This window comes from Aythya marila, assembly GCF_965140915.1.
Source record: "Aythya marila genome assembly, chromosome: 1".
Taxonomy (NCBI): domain Eukaryota; kingdom Metazoa; phylum Chordata; class Aves; order Anseriformes; family Anatidae; genus Aythya; species Aythya marila.
Window position 1 is genome coordinate 114,664,293 of NC_139042.1, and position 18,326 is coordinate 114,682,618.

The following is an 18,326-nucleotide window of genomic DNA, read 5'->3' on the forward strand; positions in this document are numbered from 1 at the left end:
CTCCTGGTTCGGGGCAAATCTAACCCACTTGGTAATAACTAAACATTAGCCTCCTTAACCCAGACTTGTGCTGGCATTCCTGTACCTAATACCACTCAAATAGTAGTTACACAGGAGTAGGAGTTTTTCTAGCACACACAAAAACAGAGGAAGGGATTAGAATCAGCCACAAATAAGGCTTAGATGAATACATGTACCACAAGAAGCCAATCAGTTATTTGACCTCAGGTTCATATTTCTGTAAACATGTATCTTGGCAACGCATCATTCAGTTTCTCAATATGATGCAATGCAAGCCTTTTTCATTTATCTCAGCTGTCTTGTTGTGTTATGTTACAAATGATTGTTGTTAATTCTGTGTTTAATTGCGCTTAGCATAATTTATTTGCCATCCAGTGATTTTAACTGTTGGACATAACAAAATACGGTTGTTTTCTCTTCTGCTTCCTTCTGCTTCTCATTTATGGATGCTGAAAGCAGCTGGACCTGTTCCATGTGAATGGAAATAATTATGGGCATGTACAACAAATTCATTAATCTCAAGAAGGCATCTTGTGTAGAGCTATTCCTGGAGTATTCTTCACGAATTGTCTTCCTCTTTCCTGCCCCTCCAAAATTATTTCCTTCTAATTTTCCCTTAAAAACCTGTTTTCTGTGAACCTACCTCCTTCCTCTTACTAATAAGGGTTGGAAACAGAACGTGTTTCAACTAAAGTTGGCAATAATGACGTGTTTCTTAAATCAAAGCACCCATCCCAGATGTTCTAGAGGAAGGCTTTGAGTCTTTCAGGCACAATAGGAGCACTGGGATTGTTTTGCAGAATCTGATCCTAAAAAAGAATAATTTTGTTTTTCATCATTTCTCTTTACTTTTTGAATACATTTATCGTGAGTTTCAGATCCATTGCAGTCAGTACCTGTGTAGTTAATATTCTAAAAAAAAAAAATAATAAAATAAAAATCCACTTTTTTTTTTTTTTGGTTATACCCATTCCTTTTTTTTTTTTTTTCTTTTTAACTGTCATGAACAATTTGTCAGTCCTTTATACAGACTATATGTAAAGGCAACAGATACTTGTTTGCCCTTAAAGTCAGTGTCTCCTGAGGTACTGTATGTTCAAATCTGAATCTCCAAAGCTCCTGAATTCCCTTAGTAGGAGCCTACATGTGAAGTTACATGAACACAGAATAGCATACAGGAGCCAGGCAGTGACTGTGAAGGGTGCCACAATTGCTTTCAAAGAGGAGAGCAACTGTGCAACCAGAATGGTAACAGATCACTTGGTGGACATATTTCAATGGGGTGGTAATCCACACTGTTTCAAGTCTAAGGACAGGGACCTGTGAGCATAATCCTATGGTATGGCTAATGAACTTCCTGAGTTACACAGATAACCATTGCTCCTCTATCTCAGAATCAAAGCCAACAAGGCCTGTATCATTTTCTTTTAAATACAGGTGGTTTTGATCACATCATAGAATGTTTCCAGCTTATCCATATTCATTTTGTGTTCCTTGCATTTCTTATTTATCACAAATACACTATTCTATGTGAAAAATGAGGCCAGCATTTGATCAGCACTTAATGGAAGCCTTTGAGGATCTCTCAGCTACTGTTCATTGTTATTTGCTAGCAGAATAATGATGAAGTAGAAAGTGCATGCATTGTATCTAATGTGATTAGTCTTCTAATGCTGGGGAAGTAGGAAGAATGCAGCAGGTAAAATACACCCCTGGGTAACTACATAACGAGTGCAAGGCTGGTTTGAAATTAAAAACATAAATTAAAATTTAAAAAATCACACTAAATCAGCAGTTTCTTCAATTGCAGATTGGGATTCTATGAATGTACAGTACTAATTTATCTTAGGGAAGAATTGCAGTGAGATTTTATGTTAGAGATGGGTAGTCAGAAGAAGGAATGCAAGAAGGTTGGGTATGGTGAACTGTGGGGAATTAACAGCATCCCACCCAGACCCAGTGCATTACATCAAATAGATTTTGCAAAGGTATACTTCATGCAGTGATGAGAATTGCAAGAGCTAAATGATGGTAGAAAGTCAAGAATGTATTTATTTTATAATGTACTGTAAGCCCATCTGTACCACCAGAAAATGCAGCCAAGTAAATAGGATTCATTTAAGAGCAGAGCTATAGCTGCTACTCAGTATCAAAGTGAGATTTCTTTCTCTATCTGAATTCTGAGTTCTTGCCCATTTTCCTGTGAAAGTTTTGATGGAAGAACACAGAGCCTTCTGTTCACTATTGTGAATGGGCTTCAGAGCTACCAGCTGAACCTCATTAGGTTGTCAATGCTTTCATATGTGTGCCTGGGAACCGGATTTCATGATCCAGAAGGTCTATTTTGGGTCGATATGAATCAAAAAAAAAAAAAAAGCCTGTGATCCACTACCAGCATATGCAGAGTTTTCTTCACATCTTCTGTTTCCTAGAGGATAATTCTTGTGTTTGCAAATTATCACTACAACTAGGGCTGGTCAGAAACTTCTCAGCTATTTTTAATCATTATAAATTACTAATAAGAGTTGTCTTCTAAACCCTGTTGATTTATTTTTTTTCCTGGAATACTCTAGTACTCTTGATAATTATCAGTCCATAATGGAATTTTCACTTGAAAAAGAGTCAGGCACAACCTGGGAAATCAGCGGGCTTTAACTTTGCTAGACAGGGACTTCACTCTCTCTTCTACATATCGCTGATGATTGGCCCATGTACCCGGGTACAGATTATTCTGAGGTACAGATACACATAATGCTCAACCCTCATAATGCCCCCCACGAAACAGTAAAGCTCTATCCTAGCCAAAATCAGGGTGGCAAGCTACATGTGCACATTGACTGACACCTGGAATTTGGGCAATAGTCTGTCTTATAGATGGTTGCTGGCAAAATATAAGTTTTCTTTTGAAATATCCTTTCTCTCTTTGTGATGCCTCTGGTTAGATAACATACTGTAATTGAGAGGGGGAAAAAAAAAGCAAAAAAAAAAAAAAAAAGAAAGAAAGAAAAAAAACCCTACTGCAATAGAGAGACACGTTAACTTAAGTGTTGTTTTTACATATTTCCATACCAGCAACGTACAATCTGCATTATTTTCTCTCAACTTTTTCAAATATCTTTTCCAGTTCACTAGCATTTTCCAAGGTGAAAATGTCATCTGTTTTCTGCTATAGTCTCCCACCTAGGAAGAAGATTTAAGATCAACCATATCAACAGTTTGTTCTTGCTGGTACTGAGATTATATTTTCTTCACCCCTTCCTGTGTATCTTAATGCCTCTTTCTGTTCCCTGACACAGTTCTGCTTGTGAACCAGCCAAGCAAAATTAAAGCTTCCAGGCTTTCTAGCAACAGGAGTTTCTTAGGCAAGGAAGCCTGTGCATCAAACCAGTCCTGTGTTATGAGCAAAAAGATTCCTGTCTGATCAGGGAGACCTTTGCACAAATTGGGTTACAGCAGATTTTTGCATTAAATCTCAAGCAGAATGATAAAACCATTTTGCATGTTAAAAAGGGTAAGTAACAGCCCATGGGAAGGTATCAAACTCCATGTTGGCTCGTCAGTGACTTTAGACTTCATGACTTGAGACTGTAGAACTTCATACTTTCCTAATTAAGATTCTAGGAGGAAAAAAATGTAGTTATCATTAGTATTCTGCAGAATTGGTAAGTCCTACAAAACTGTCAGCTGGATCCAAGGACCTCTCTAGGGAAGGAGAAGCAAGGCAGCATGACAATAAATGAATGTGTACAAACACAGAATAGTTATATCAAATGAAAATTCTGTTGATATGATGGACACTGTTTTAATTTGGCTGCAGTTGAAGATATTTTCTGTATTTGCTCTCCTTGTGGGTGTCTTCCATGGTTTCAAATGTATAATTAATGCAGCATAGAAATATGTACTAGCCATATTATTTAAATTTATCACATCATTACCTTTCAAAAATAACTAACAAGTTGAAGCTAAATTTTTAATATTGAGTTTTCTGTGAGGAGCTCCATCATACAAAGCATTGAAATTTATCTTGGTATTATTTCACCAGAGTTTTTTAATTACTATGGCTGATAAGCAGGACTGGCCATTATCTTTGTGAAACATTTGTGTTAATTATGTCACAGAATTTGCAATGATAGCTACAGAATATTCTGTCCCTATTAAGAGCTTAGCTTAAATTTATATGCAGAAGCCAGTCTTCTGCAGGGCAAAAGGTTCCCTGTTCTCTTCCACTGGGCTCCCAAATAATTTTTCTCAATTGAACTGTGGTCGTTCTTTTAGTAATATGGCCAAAGGAAATGTATCAAATCCTTCCTTGAATACACCATTAATAACAAGTTTTTAGTAAGTAAAGCAATCCTGTTGCTTACAGAATGCAGGACAAAACTATGCTTTCAATTACTTCCCAGTTGTTGGTGGGTTTTGTTTGTTTGTTTGTTTGTTTTGTGGTGGTGGGTTTTTTGTTTGGTAGATTTATTTTTTTATTATTTTTTGGTCTAGCTACATGATACAAAGCCCAGAAATTTATTTCAAAGTGAAGCTTTGATACTTTGCTGCTTAGTGCCATAGTTCTAGATATAAAAAGGAGTGAGAGGAAAAAAATAAATAAAAACAAAAAGACTTCACATGCTATATGTTCTAGTTTACTCGTCATTTTCAATGAACTAAAATGTCTAGTATTAAAACTGGATTTGAATTGAAAGCAGTGACAATGTTCCTGTAGTGATACAGAACTCACTGAAACCCTTTCTGTACTGTTCCATGCTTGGAGTGAAATTAAGATTTAAATATTTCAGGCGGGAATGATTTTTGTTTTAGTAAATCAACTAACTAAATAATTGTTTCTTGATATCTTCTATTCTGTAAGATTCTGTAGTTTATCCACGGGAGATCCCATCTCTGTATTTAGAACACACATAAAGAAACAATAAAGAAATTCAGGAATTGTAAGAGTACCACAAAAAATGTAATAACCCATTCAACTTGTAATGAGATTTTTAAAGAACTGCTGAGAAAATTTCAAATATCTATATTGGCTACAACAAAGTTTTTGTCCTTGAATTATCTTGACTTCATGCAATTCAAGACAGTTCAATGTTTACATTATAACTTCACAACATTAGAATCAGATGCAGAAAAGGGTCATTAAGATCTATTGCTCCCTCTTCTTTGCTGGTCAAGGCAGTGATTGTTCCTTAAATTATATTTTTCTGTTGTTTGCCTGTCCTGGATAAAGATTTATTAAGCTGATGTTGAAAAAGGAACAGCTACAGGAAATGAACCACACAGCAGGAAGATGACAGCCCTTGAGGATTTTGGAAGCTGATAGATTTAGGTCCTGCTATTCACACCAAAAGACAACAGGAGTGTCTTAAAGTACATAGGGGTGACTCCTACCGACGAGTGTAGAATTGTCAGTAAGTATGTCCACTTGTGTCTCCCATGAATAAATATTTAAGCATCTGATGAGATAGTCAAGTTTCTGACTTTAAGAAACTGCAGTAGTGTGCTATGAGGAATAAATGATTTTTCTGGATGCCAATAGAAAAATGAGAGGACTTAAGCACATCTCTATTTTTTTCTGTGCCACTCCATGTGGCTGTTCCTCGCTGTTCATGAGAAGTTGCTGCAAATGAGCCCATGCCCTCATTTATTCCCTTGGGATGTTGTGGAGAAGAAAAGCCCACACACAGGTAGAATGGCTGTGACATACAGCTCCATGATGTGCTGCTTCCGGAAAAGGGGATAGGGAATATATGAGGAGTGTTCCTACGCACTGGAAAAGTGACCGTGAAAAAAAGAGGTGTTGTTACAAACCCAAAACACACTACTATATGGGCTGCTATGAAGATGATTAACTCTCTCCCAGTCAGATTCAGTACACAGACCAAGGATACTCAATTCACAAAAAAACAAACAAACAAAACAAAACAAAAATCAGTTTGTTACGCTATGACCACACTAAGCCCTTCTGCAAACTTGTCCGAGAGATTTTCCCCCAAAACCAAATTGGCAGTTTTCTCCAGTATCTGTGGCTGGATGTTTTTTGCAGGCCAAATTCTGCCCTAATTAGTGACACCTGTACAAACACTTGGCAGCGGGGCTTGGGTGGGACTGATTTCCTCCTCATGTTTCCTTAGGGCTACGGGTAGGCAAGCAGCAACAGCATCCTTCCCACTGCAATGTGGCCTTAGTTAATCGACAATCTGGGAAAAAAAAAAAAAAAAAAGAGAGAGATTTCATGTCATGGCAGTTTGATACCATGATGTTTAACAGGGAGCAGATCTGTGCCATAAAAATAAAAATCTTCAGTAATTGGAATCATTTTTTTTCCTCTGCCTCTTACACCACAGAATGTCTTATGGGGAAAGCCATAAAAGCACTAAGCATATGTAAATTTTTGAGCTGGAATTCTCCAGTTACAATTAGATGTATAAGCCAAAATTGAAAATAAATCACTTAAAAAATAAATCCTGCAGGAAAGACAAAAGAAACGTAGGACAGCCACTCTCATAGCAAATACTTTTCTGCTGTTCATATCCTTGAACACCTGATGATTCTTGTGGGTTTCAGTCAGGCCTGCCCTCCAGCAGATATCAGTGTAAGCAGAAAGATGAGCTACATAACATAATCACCATTGCCTGTGTGTGGAGTCATGCCCTTTTTATGTTGTTGGTTTTTTTTTCATCCCCAGCATTGTAATGGTACCATAGACTAGTAAATATCCTGACGCTCTTCCTTAAAAGTCAATTATGATGTTTTTTCATATAAGGTCCATTTCAGTGCAGGAAAATTTGACAAGGCTGGGGGAACTGCAAACCAGGATCAGGTGATGGTTTATCTCCATTGCCTCTTTCTTACATTTGACTAATATGCTTTACAATTATACAGCTGTGCCAAAGTATCTTCCTAACTTCTCCAGATCCAAGAGCAGTTTGTGCCAATGATGGCTTCACTTTTTTCACCTGTAGCTTTATTACACAGGTGTGCTGAAAGTCATGTTGCTGAGGTCATATCCCCACTAAGCCTGGGTTCAATAAAAGACCTCTTCCTGGGTGCGGTAGGTTTGCATCTGTTTTTGTAAAGATCTCAAGATGTGGGGAGGCATTCTAAGGACTAGGTGGGACCTCAAGGTTGAAGATAACTTTCAGAAGAAACAAAGCACTGTGAAGTCAAGTCTGGAAAGTGAGTAATTTGAGTTCTCCGTGTCTTCCTGTGCTGTTGCTTGAGATCATCCTTCTGTGAGGTGTTGTGAAGACTGCTTGTTATTTCTTTGGCATATAAATGGGATTTGTTGGAGGAATTACATATCAGAAGTTTCAGCTGAGATGGCAGTGTGGGAGAAGGGAGTTTATGAGATTATTTTTTTTTTTGATTGATTGATCTTTTCAAAATAGTTTGCGTTGATTTATTTGTCTGAACTGATATCATTGGTATTCTATTTATCTATGGACAAACTGCAGCTGGAACTGCCACAGGTATAAGACAAGCTTTTCTATTTTTAACATCTGTCAGTCAAGTGTCTTACCACGAGATCATTTCACATAGAAAGATCACTAAATGAAACCCTTTCCAAACTATCAAACTGGATTTGGACAAAGGATGTTGATATAATATTCAGCGTCTCTGCCTTCGTTCCTAAATTGTAGTTATTGCCTCTCTTTGTGCATGATTTAAGGAAATGGAGTCTTGTCCTCAAATATGTTTGTTTTGTGTTTTTTTTTTTAGAAGGGATACCTTAAAGCTTAGTTAATAGGTGTTCTTTCTTTTGTTTGTGAGAAATCTGCATATCAACAGGATAAGTAACTCTTGCCAGATAGAGATACTGGTCCTCTTTTGGTCTTCTTTTAATAACTGTTTTCAAAACACCTTGGTAAGCCCAACTTATGCAAAATTACTGTATTGCAGGCTTCTTCCCTAACCTCAGACTTTTGCTTTTGCCAACCTGATGATGGGACTCCATACAAAAGCTACTTAAACTGCAGAAGAAATACCATCATTTTCTAAATAGGGTGTGGAGAATGCAAATTGTTATGAGCCATTGCTAATTAAACTTTGCCTGTGCTTATGATGTTCATACTCCTTGTTTCATGTGGTAGGTGGAAAACTAGACCTGGCTGAGTTGCTTGAATTTAAAATAAAAACCAGGACCAACACAGTGTTGCTCTCTTCTTTAAACTCAATTAAAAGTAGTTACCATCTTTTAAAAACTTCTGAAAGACAGGGAATGTCAAGATGACAGTTTGCATGTTCTTACACATGCTACTCTTGGCATGAAAGTGAGTTGCCAGTCATCACACAATATGCCTTGGCAGTACCTTTCTGATACTTCTGTGTGGGAGGTGTAAGAAGAAACAGGGAGCTTGCTCTCTGCTGTAACCATTCTTTCAGGAAGGGATTTTCGAGGTGGATTTGCTTTCTGTGAACTAAGCATTTGGGGTCATCAGAACTTTCCAAAGGAGGGAATTGCTAGAGTTATAAAATGGCTTTATTTACGTATTTATGTTACTGGAGCAGTCACCTGATGTGACCAGAACTTTATGTCAGGTCTAACCTCTCTTCTAGTGAACCCCAGAATCCTGGGACCAAGTTGGATGCCTCAGAAGGTTTCCCTGATTTGTTCATGCTCCCTTTCCCTGGTGTTGCAGCAGAGGCTTGGATGGCTTCTGCCTCTCTTCTCCTGGCTGGTTGCAGCACAAATCAGGAAATCACAATCATGCTGTCTATAGTCTAAAAAACAGACACCCTAACTTGATTTTACCAGAGCTTGCTGGTAAGTGCCCAAGTGCATAATCCCAGAGCACAGCCCAAACCCTCTTTGGATAAAGCCAGGAGCCTCCTCTATGATATCTTTTCAGCAGTCTTGCCTCTTTCCACTAATCCTGCTAAGGTACTCAGCAGCACAGTGATTCACTGTAATCATTGGTGTAATGGTAAACACGATGCCCGGTGATTATATTGTTCATCCTTCCCCATGTTCACTTTGAGTGTGGGGGGGAAGTACTTTGAGTTATATGAGACAGGAGGAAGGAAGGCTTTTGGAGGGGCACTGTGCAAACCAATTTCCTGGAAAAGAGTGCTCTGTGTGCAAGATCTTTAAGCTGTGAAGGTTTTTTAAGGGCATGGTCACAGTCCTGCTGTTGAGGAGCTGCTGAACTGTGGCAGACTGTAGATGGGCTGCAGTCAAAAGAAAATGTGAGTCTTGCTTCTAGCTGATATGAAATTAAAAGCCAAAGGCCAGGACTGATTCACAAACTTTAAAAAGAATGAATGAAGGGCAATTTAAATGCTATAAAGCTTGATATCGATTAAACAATCAGAATGAAATAGGGATTAGTCCAAAATCTAGCCATTTTAGAAGAGGAAGATTTTTTTTTTTCCAAGCCTTTTAATTTGATTTAATTTAGTTTCTTCAGTTTTGTCATAGTCAAATAATCTTAATAACAGATACACTACTAAGACATATTTTTGGAACACTGTGGGATTCTTTTTAAGTTTGTTTGATTCACTTTTACTTTAGAAGCCACACAAACTAGCTATTGGTTTAAGAAAACCAAAGCAAAATTTTGCCACTACCCAAAGCAATCTGGATCTGTCTTCCATTTTACTTTGGAATCCAAGTTGAGTTGAGGAACAGTGTGCATCCTCAGACTTTGATGTTTAGCTGAATTAATACCATGTAAAGGGCTTATCTTTGGCAAACAGTCATCTTCCTACTGTTGTGAAGTTGTGAATTTATGCTGTGGTGCTACCAGAGACAGGCACGCACAGAGTCAGTTGCTTCCCTACACAGCAGATACCATAACACCTGATCTTCACTCTTCTCGTAGTTCAACAACAAATGCCCTTCATCTGCTTTTATTGGGGTAAAGACAGAAGTGAATGGAAACAAGCAAGTGTATGTTGGTGCATGAATCTGTGTAAGGGAAGACAAGAAAGACAGAATTAATTGATTCTTCTCACTTTGACCCCAGATGTTCATGTTATCAGACCTTTACTATCATGGTAGGTAGGACTCCTTTTGTAGCGTTACTTCTACCTTAACAGCACCTGGAGTGCTGTTCATTTGCTTCTTCTGTTATAGCTTTCTAGTTTTAACACCTCAGGACCACTCTTGTTTCTTAAACAGCTAATTTTTTGTTTGTTTGAAGGCTCATTAACTGCTTTGATCACCTCCCCTTTTGCTCCTAGCTTCTGAACCTTCCTGAGCTGTGCCTGGTCCTTCTCTTCCTGAGATGTGTCTTGGGACTGCAAGAGCTTTCTCAGACTTCAGTATATCACTCTGCTCATTCCAAAGCCCAAAGGAGGGGGGAAAAAAGGTATTTCCTGTGATGCATGCTTCCATCTACCTCCCCCCCACACACACCCTTGCAGTGGTCCCTTGCTGTGAAATGCCTTAGATCTCACCTGCTATCCTTCTCCATACAAACCAGCTAAAATGACCACTAAATGAAAGGACTTATGTGCAGCATCCAAAATGGAGAACGTAAGGACAAATAGTTATAAAAAGAGAGTTCTAAGGAAATGAAAAGAAATTATTGCAAATCTACTGACGCTGAATCTAAAGTCATCTTTCATTTTCCTGTTCCCAGCTATCTCATATAGACACATTCCTGACTCAGGTATGTGTTTTTGTGCCCTGGGCTCCAGGCAGCATCTACTGGAGATGTGCTTTTGCCAGCAAAACTGGCTCACTTCCACGGCCAGGCTTCTCTTGAGGAATCAGGCACAGGATTACTTTTCATCAAGTTCTTACCTTTCCAAAAAATATTTCCTTCCGATCCTTTAGGAGTATAAAAAAAGACTTTCTTTCCTAGAGAGGGAGTTGGGAGAGTGTTCCTGTAACTGCTCATTTCCAGTCTCTAGTATTTAATTATTTTTTTTAACTGTTCCTAGAGTAATTAAGAAATAATGCCTCCATTTTCACCAGCTGACATTCCAGACATAACAGCATTAACCTTTCAATGTGAAATGCCACTATGTACTGAATTTTCTACTGGATACTGGACCCAAAATTCACCATGACACTTGTACGAAACTCTAAATTAATAAATACACGCAGCTCATTACCAGCTCCTGTGATTGGACACAATGGTAATCAATTGATTTAGGCTGACTCTTGGCCAATACTTAATTCTGATGGGGAGATCTTGGGCTTTACAAATTGGATGAAATACAGAAGACTGACTTTCAAAACTGACATTGTCTAGTAAGTAACTCTTGAGTCTTCCTAGGTAGCTTTTAAAATTCAAGGCCCTTCTGGGAAGGATCCTTGTCTCTGAGCTATTATAATACTACAAAAAGTAAGAAAGAATCAGTTGTGCAGCTAATTTGAACAAGCTGGATTTTTATAGAACAAAATGAAACTCTGTCCAGAAGCCATTGTAGCCTAGAGAACCACTGGCAGTGGCTGGCCATTTTACAAGGCTGTTTTATAAAGTCATTTTGCAAATTTAATTTAAGGTTGTTTTGCTGCAGCCAGATGTTATTCAAACAGAATAGCACTTTGTTTAGATATTTGTAGAGATTTAATATATATGGAACTGGGCAAGCTGACTGTGCAGGGGTTTGTTTGAATAGTCTTCTGTGTGAAGATGCTGCCATAGCCCTCTTCTCGTTTGTGCAGAGCTTGCCTTCCACACTGCTCTTTAAATCAGGATAAGAAATGCAGAGGTGTTAGAAAGAGTGACAATTTTTTTAAACCACTCCTTTGGTCTTTTGAATGGTCATGTTCCACTATTAATAATAGTTTATAGCCTATCTACTAACCTGGCATGCTTAGAAAAGTCCTCAGAGAAAGTATTGCCAAGTAAGTGGGCTAAGTGTGGCCACTGTGGACTTCTGCTAAAAAGTGTTTCTGCTGGAACTCTGCAGGGTATTCAGGTAATTTAGATGGGTATTTATGCATGTGTAAGATTAAGTTCAAGTAGCTTGTCTTCATTCTCACTTTCAGCTTGAGTTCAAGTGGCATGAGTGTCCATGCATGAATATTTGTGTGCTGTGAATTTTAATTGTTTTCAGCTGGTCGATGGAGTGAATACTAGTAGTCCTCAGTAGGAGTTGTGCTCATTCCACTTGGAGGTAAAGACAATGGGATATGATAGGCAGGAAAGATCACAGCTAGATGCTTTACAGTAAAATATGGTTCTGTAGTTCCTAAAAGCTGTGATAATTATATAAATAAAAACATCTGATGTATATCATAAATCTTATTTCTCTGAAATTGTTCAGACCTTATTCACTGTCATCGAACTCAGGAAAGAGATGAAATGGAAAACCGAATACAGTAAAGAGTACAGTGCCAGCCTCTCAATGTATCTTTCTAGTTTAATTACCTTTCTTTTTGTTGGTGAAATCTTTGTACGGATGCATCTGTCTCTCTTGTTTCTACTGATGAAGTACTCATGCAACTACTATTAATCATTTTTGGAGGAGCAGTCTGGGGCTGCGTATCAGGACATCCATACATGTTGAAAAATACTTGAAAAATGACATTTTCAAGCCTATTTCTGAAAAAAAATATATATCCTTGCTGTGGGCTGCTATGCCATCTTAGCAGCCAATGTTTCTGTCTTTGAGAGATTTCTGTGGTATATGTTTGCTAGTGTTTAGTAATCACCAAATAATCCCTTCCATCTAGCGAGCTTGCTATATGATCTAAGCAAAGGAAAGTAAAAGGAATGTATATTCATATGTATATTTCCTGTCCTCAAGGATTCTTTTTAAAAAAGTGTTGTGCAGTCACAAGTTCATAACATTCCTGTCATAAGGTAATGTGACAAGAACAGTTATAATCAGCTATTTTCATTGGACATGATGATTGGTAGCGCTGTTACACATCATATGATCTTGCTGTAGAAAGATAGTGGATTCATGTCTGTACTCCTGGTCCTGAGAGCTATCCTGATGCTGAAAATACTGCGAAAGACAATGTATCATTTGTATCAGGGACAAATTCAAAGGATAGATCCAGTCCTTTGCCAGATAAGTTACTGGCATAGATGAGCTACTTTCAGCCTCTGCTCAAGAAGCAGAGCTGACAATTTCAAAGTGTTTCTCTAAGAGATCCCCTTCCAGGCTAACACTGGCAACAGTTTCAAGCTAGCAGGTTTCAGGGCAGATTAGTTCAACTTGAAAAAGGGTCAGAGAAAACCTGGCTGGCCCAAGCTTTTGTAGTAAGCTGCTGAGACAAATGTAGTTATCTGTTCCTGGTTCTCCCGGGACTCATCATTTCTTCTAATCAACCATCTGCAAAGCAGATGATAAAACACTCCTGAGTTGTAATCTCTGCTTACTTATTAGGTGTTCTTCAAAGAGCTGATTTTAGGAGGGTGTGCCTGATATTTTCATGATGTGCACTGGCTGCCCTTCTATTTCCTGGTATGCAGTCTTATGTGTGAGTTCAGACCTGGCAAGTAAGGCTTTGCCCATCTCAAATAATTCCTTCTCCTCTCTCCCTGTGCTGTGCTGCCACTGCTCCCATTAGCAGTGTAGCTTCAAAGCATTCACTGTAGGAAGGAGGGAAAAGGCAGACTAGCAATTCTCAGAAAATCTTTCAGTTTCTAATCCTGATTTCAAAACAGCATGTCCTAATGACAGAGTCCCTTGTTTCAAGAAAAGGGACTCTTCCATAATTTTCATGTATAGTGATTTTTGGTGTATATGTGCTTCTTGACACAGTTGACCCTGATAGATCAGGGCAGCCTGAACACTTTAGTGAGGCACAGAGTAATCTATGGTTTTTAAAAACAGTACCTGTGGATGTACTTCGACTATATCTAATCCTTTGGCAATTACTGAGGGAATGAAAATATACCTAGCCTGGGACAGAGGGGATGAGAACAGAGTAGTGAAAAAGGTAACCCTGATAAGTAAGGAAAAAAGATATTATTTTCTTGTAAGAAAACAATTTCCTTAGTCCACAAATTGTAGTTATTCTGGTTAAATTATCTTTATACTTAACAAAAGGTAATTGTCCCAAATGACATATGAGTAAAAGCACATTTCTGTTTTTACCTTCTTAGTTTTTCTATGGTAAATGTTTACAAAGACTTTTCCTTGTTTCTGTAATCATTTTTAACAGTCATAACAAAAAATCAGTACACATAGTTTTGGTATAATGTAAAGGTGGCTGCCTTCTGAGGTATTGTAGCAAAAGCCTTACTGCTTTCTTTCTGTGGTGTAATCTGGGCAGAGGTATCAGGCCCACTGTATCAGAAAGCTTGCAGAAAATTTGTCAGCACAGAGCTTTCTATCTGAACTCCACACCAAAGGTAACACAACAAATATTGGAGCACAGACAGTGAGAGGAAGCAGCATTTGAGTGTGCTGTGCAAGGTTCATCCAAATCATGACATGTTTGATATCACAGAGAGGATTCCTTTTAAATTCATTTTTCTAAATGACAGTGACACTAGTCATCTTGCAGTGGTGAACAGCCACCACCAAGCGCCATGGTTGTCTCCTTGCCGCTTTCTTCTTGTGATTGTTTTTATGTCCTTAGATACTTTTATCTATCTGCATTCTGAGGATGCCAGACTGTCTGCTTTCTCATAGCACTTGGCACAATCAGGCCTTGGGTTTATGATGATGATACTAACAGTTGTAAGGATGGCTAAGGAAGCCTTCCCTGAACTAGCTCCCTGCTGCACAGCAGCTTTCAACCACAACCAGGACATAGTTGAATAACTCAGGCAGAATCTCACATGCTTTTTCAGTCCTGCCAAGGAGACAGTGATTGGCATGAAATTCAGCTACTTACTCCCATCCACATAACCACTGCTAAGCTGATAAGAGGTGTTACACTAGGCTGACTATTTGGTAATGCCAGGTAAGTAAAGAAGGCTGAAGTGCACCAGTCAGTCATACCCCCATCCTTCCTACCCTACCCTTGCCTGGACTGACAACAACATAGGGAAAGCTTGCTTCTTATGGGAGTTGACAGGTATGTTTGCTTTACTGGGTTTTGTGGGTGTTTCACCCCTAAGATAGCCATCCACAGCACTGAGCCAGCTTATTGCTGTTGTGTGGCAGGAAAAGTAGGCTTCACAGGTCTTCATATTGTGTGTTTAAAATATACATCTTTTTCCCCAGTTGTTGGGGCAGAAAAGTAATTACTAAAAGAAATTGCAGAAAAATTTGTGGCTTTTTTAAGCTGATAATCACATACAAAGAATGCTTACTTCATTTTCCTAACTGAATTTATCAATTGACAACACTTATATCTTTACATTTTAGCTACTCATCTCATTGTTTCTTATGTATGAAGCAAAGTACTAATAACTTATTTTCTGCTCTATATGGAGTGGTTATAGCAATGCACCTGCCTCGGGTGGATGGTTTGTATATTTAATCAGCCAGCATAAAATCATTTTGAACACAGCTCGCTTTTGCTGGCACCGAAGATTACAGCAGCAGGTATAGATTAGATAAATATTTTGTCTCAGCTTTTTTGTCTTAAATTAAGACAACAGGAGATGAAGTGCAAAGCAAGTATATAACAATAGTGTGATACATGCTCAAAAGATTTATTTATTAAAATTGTCTGAGACCAGGTTCAATCATAAGAATTACCATAGCGATGAAGTAGTGTGTAGATTTTTCTTTGAAAACCAGATGCCACTTGTTCTGTTTGTAGAAACCATTAAGGTCATAATAAATGTTTCTTTCTCATTAGATCTCTATACTGCTATTTGGTTGTTCTGCTGAGCTTAGAGAAAGCAGTGTTTCTTGGTTCTTATTCCACATTCACCATTTGTAACATGGGCTATACACGTATAGGTTACTTGGCTTGTAAAATTATCACAATTTGCTCTGGCTGAAATGTTTTTCTGGTTGAAATATCTTTTTCCTTAAAAGAAAAAGAAAAGAAATGCCATGTAGTATTAATGTTTTATTATTGGAGAGATGGATTTTTTTAATTTTCCTGTAATATCAGGCAACACTTACATCTTCCATCTGGTTGTGTAACAAAGCAAGGCTCCTACAGTCATGTGGTCTAGTTATGCATGTGTTTATCACTTTTAAGTCTGTCCACAGTAACTTTTTAACCTGTGGGCTGTTTCTAGTTCAACTTGACACAGCAGCACAAATCACAAATGTAATTTGGTACTTCTAAATCTGGTAACATTAGGGATCCGAGTAGCTGAGGCAACAGGGGAGTGCTCTAACTGAGGAAAGGGTTGCAGCACAACTCAGATATGACTTGGCCCCTGGGCAGCCCCATAGGGGAGACATCTTGTAATTGCCACAGCTGGGGAAGACCTCCTGCTGGAGCAAAGAATCCACCATGAGATATCCAAGCACCCTGACTTCTGTGTTTCTGCTGATCTGAGATGTCATGCTCACCTCAATCAGAAAAGAATGGGCAATTCAGGGCTGCCTGGCAGATGTTCTCCCTCATCCATACGGCTAATGTCTATACAGTGACAGATCTGACTCCAGCTTTCTGTGCTCTTTCTCTGTTACCATCCATTCCTCCTCTCCCCAAGGATCTCCATGCTGTTGCTGGCCTTGGGGAGCTGTTTGTTATGAGTGTGGTTTTGTTTTTTGTTTTTTCCTCCAAAAGTCAGAGTATTCAGAAACTAGCTGGAGGTACTGCAGCCTTTAGAAAATAGCAGGACAGGGATTCTTTCCCATTCAGCTCCTCGGACACAAAGCTTGAGAGCACTGGCAGGGATTGCCCTCCTTTGCATAGGTCCTGTGCCGTAAGGCCTGTATTACTACCTCCATAACCAGCAGCACTGTACTTGAAATTTGCTTTATTTTAGGCATGTTCTTTGTGATTGCCATCAATATGATATTGCATGTGTATCTGCTGTGTGGAAAACAGCAGTGAAAGAACCTGTAGGTTGCAACAGGAAGAAATGGGGTGGGGGGGGGGGGGAAGGGTCTAAAGTTATTTATGTTGAATCACTGAAACAATGCCTGAAGCTAAATAAGGGGAATAAACTCAGAGGGTAAATGTTTTCTTCCCAGACTCTTAAAATCCCTCCTCTCCATTTTATTTACATTCAAATGCCTGTGAAAACCATTTGCTCATTGTAATGAGTGGCATGTATTTTGATAACACAAAATAAGCACCTCATCTTCCACTGCTACTCATGCGTGTACAATTCTTCCCATTTAATTCAGCAAGACTAATTATCTGAATTAGTGACATTAGCTTGAACCTACAGCTTTGCAGATTGCAGCTCTGGCTTTCTGAACAACTTCTTTAAAGGAATTAGTCATGTCTAAGTACAACAGAACTGTCAAATTGCATCCCCTGGCTTTGTCTGATGTTTTGGTCACAAAGCCAGCTTCATGCAAGACTGTCCTCGTGGCAATAGATTGAAGGCAATGGTTAGTCTAATTTTATTGCTCTGACAACCATAAAATGGCTCATAAAGTCTGGGCAGTTACCTTACAAGCTGACAGTAAATGAGGTAAGACACACTTCATTTTACCTTCCACCTCATTGGTGGACTTTGTCACCTGTGCTCCAGGGATGTCTGTTGTCCATTTGCAAATCAGCTCCCATTTGCAAGAGTCCCATTTTCGTTTAGCTTACTGCGCAGGCATGAAAACTGCAGCCAGTTCTCAGGCAGATCCCAAACCCCTGCCTTGGCAGCTACAACATCAATTAGAAAGGCAACAACAGACCTTTAGGAATTGATGCACAGGTGGCTTGGATATGGCTGCCTGCAGAGCAGGAGTATTTCTGGGACCAGCAAGGTGCACAGCTAGAGGAGGTATATCTTTTTTAACTTTACATTAGTTTAAATTAAAAAATCAATACTTATCATTGCTATCCTCCTTTTTGCTAACAAGCTGATAAGCTTTGGTAACTAATGTATGTGTACTGTTACTGAGGAAAACAGTGAGAGGTTTAGGATCCGCAGCACTTGCGTACCCAAGGTCAAGCAGCATAGGGGAGGAAGGTGAGCAGAAAGGCCAGACACTGTATTTAACTAGTGGGTTCTACTAGTCTACACATCATTTGTCGTCCCTTATCTTTGAATGAACTTCTCGTAATTAGGTAGCATGACTGAAGATGTGAAATTCTACATGGCAGTTACTGAACTTACCCCTCATTTATCTCTTTCAAGTGCTTAATGAATTTTCCATTTCAGCTAATGAATAATGGCAATTTCAGGCCCATTGTCCTATGAAGGAAAATTAATAATGTCCTAAGGATAGTTTCATACCTAGTAGTGTGATGGAGATAGCTGAAGTGTCAGAATATACATTCCTTTTTTAGAAGATCCAGCATTATCTTCACATTCATTCCAGTCATCATACAGTATGCATTCAGAAGGAACCTCAGACCC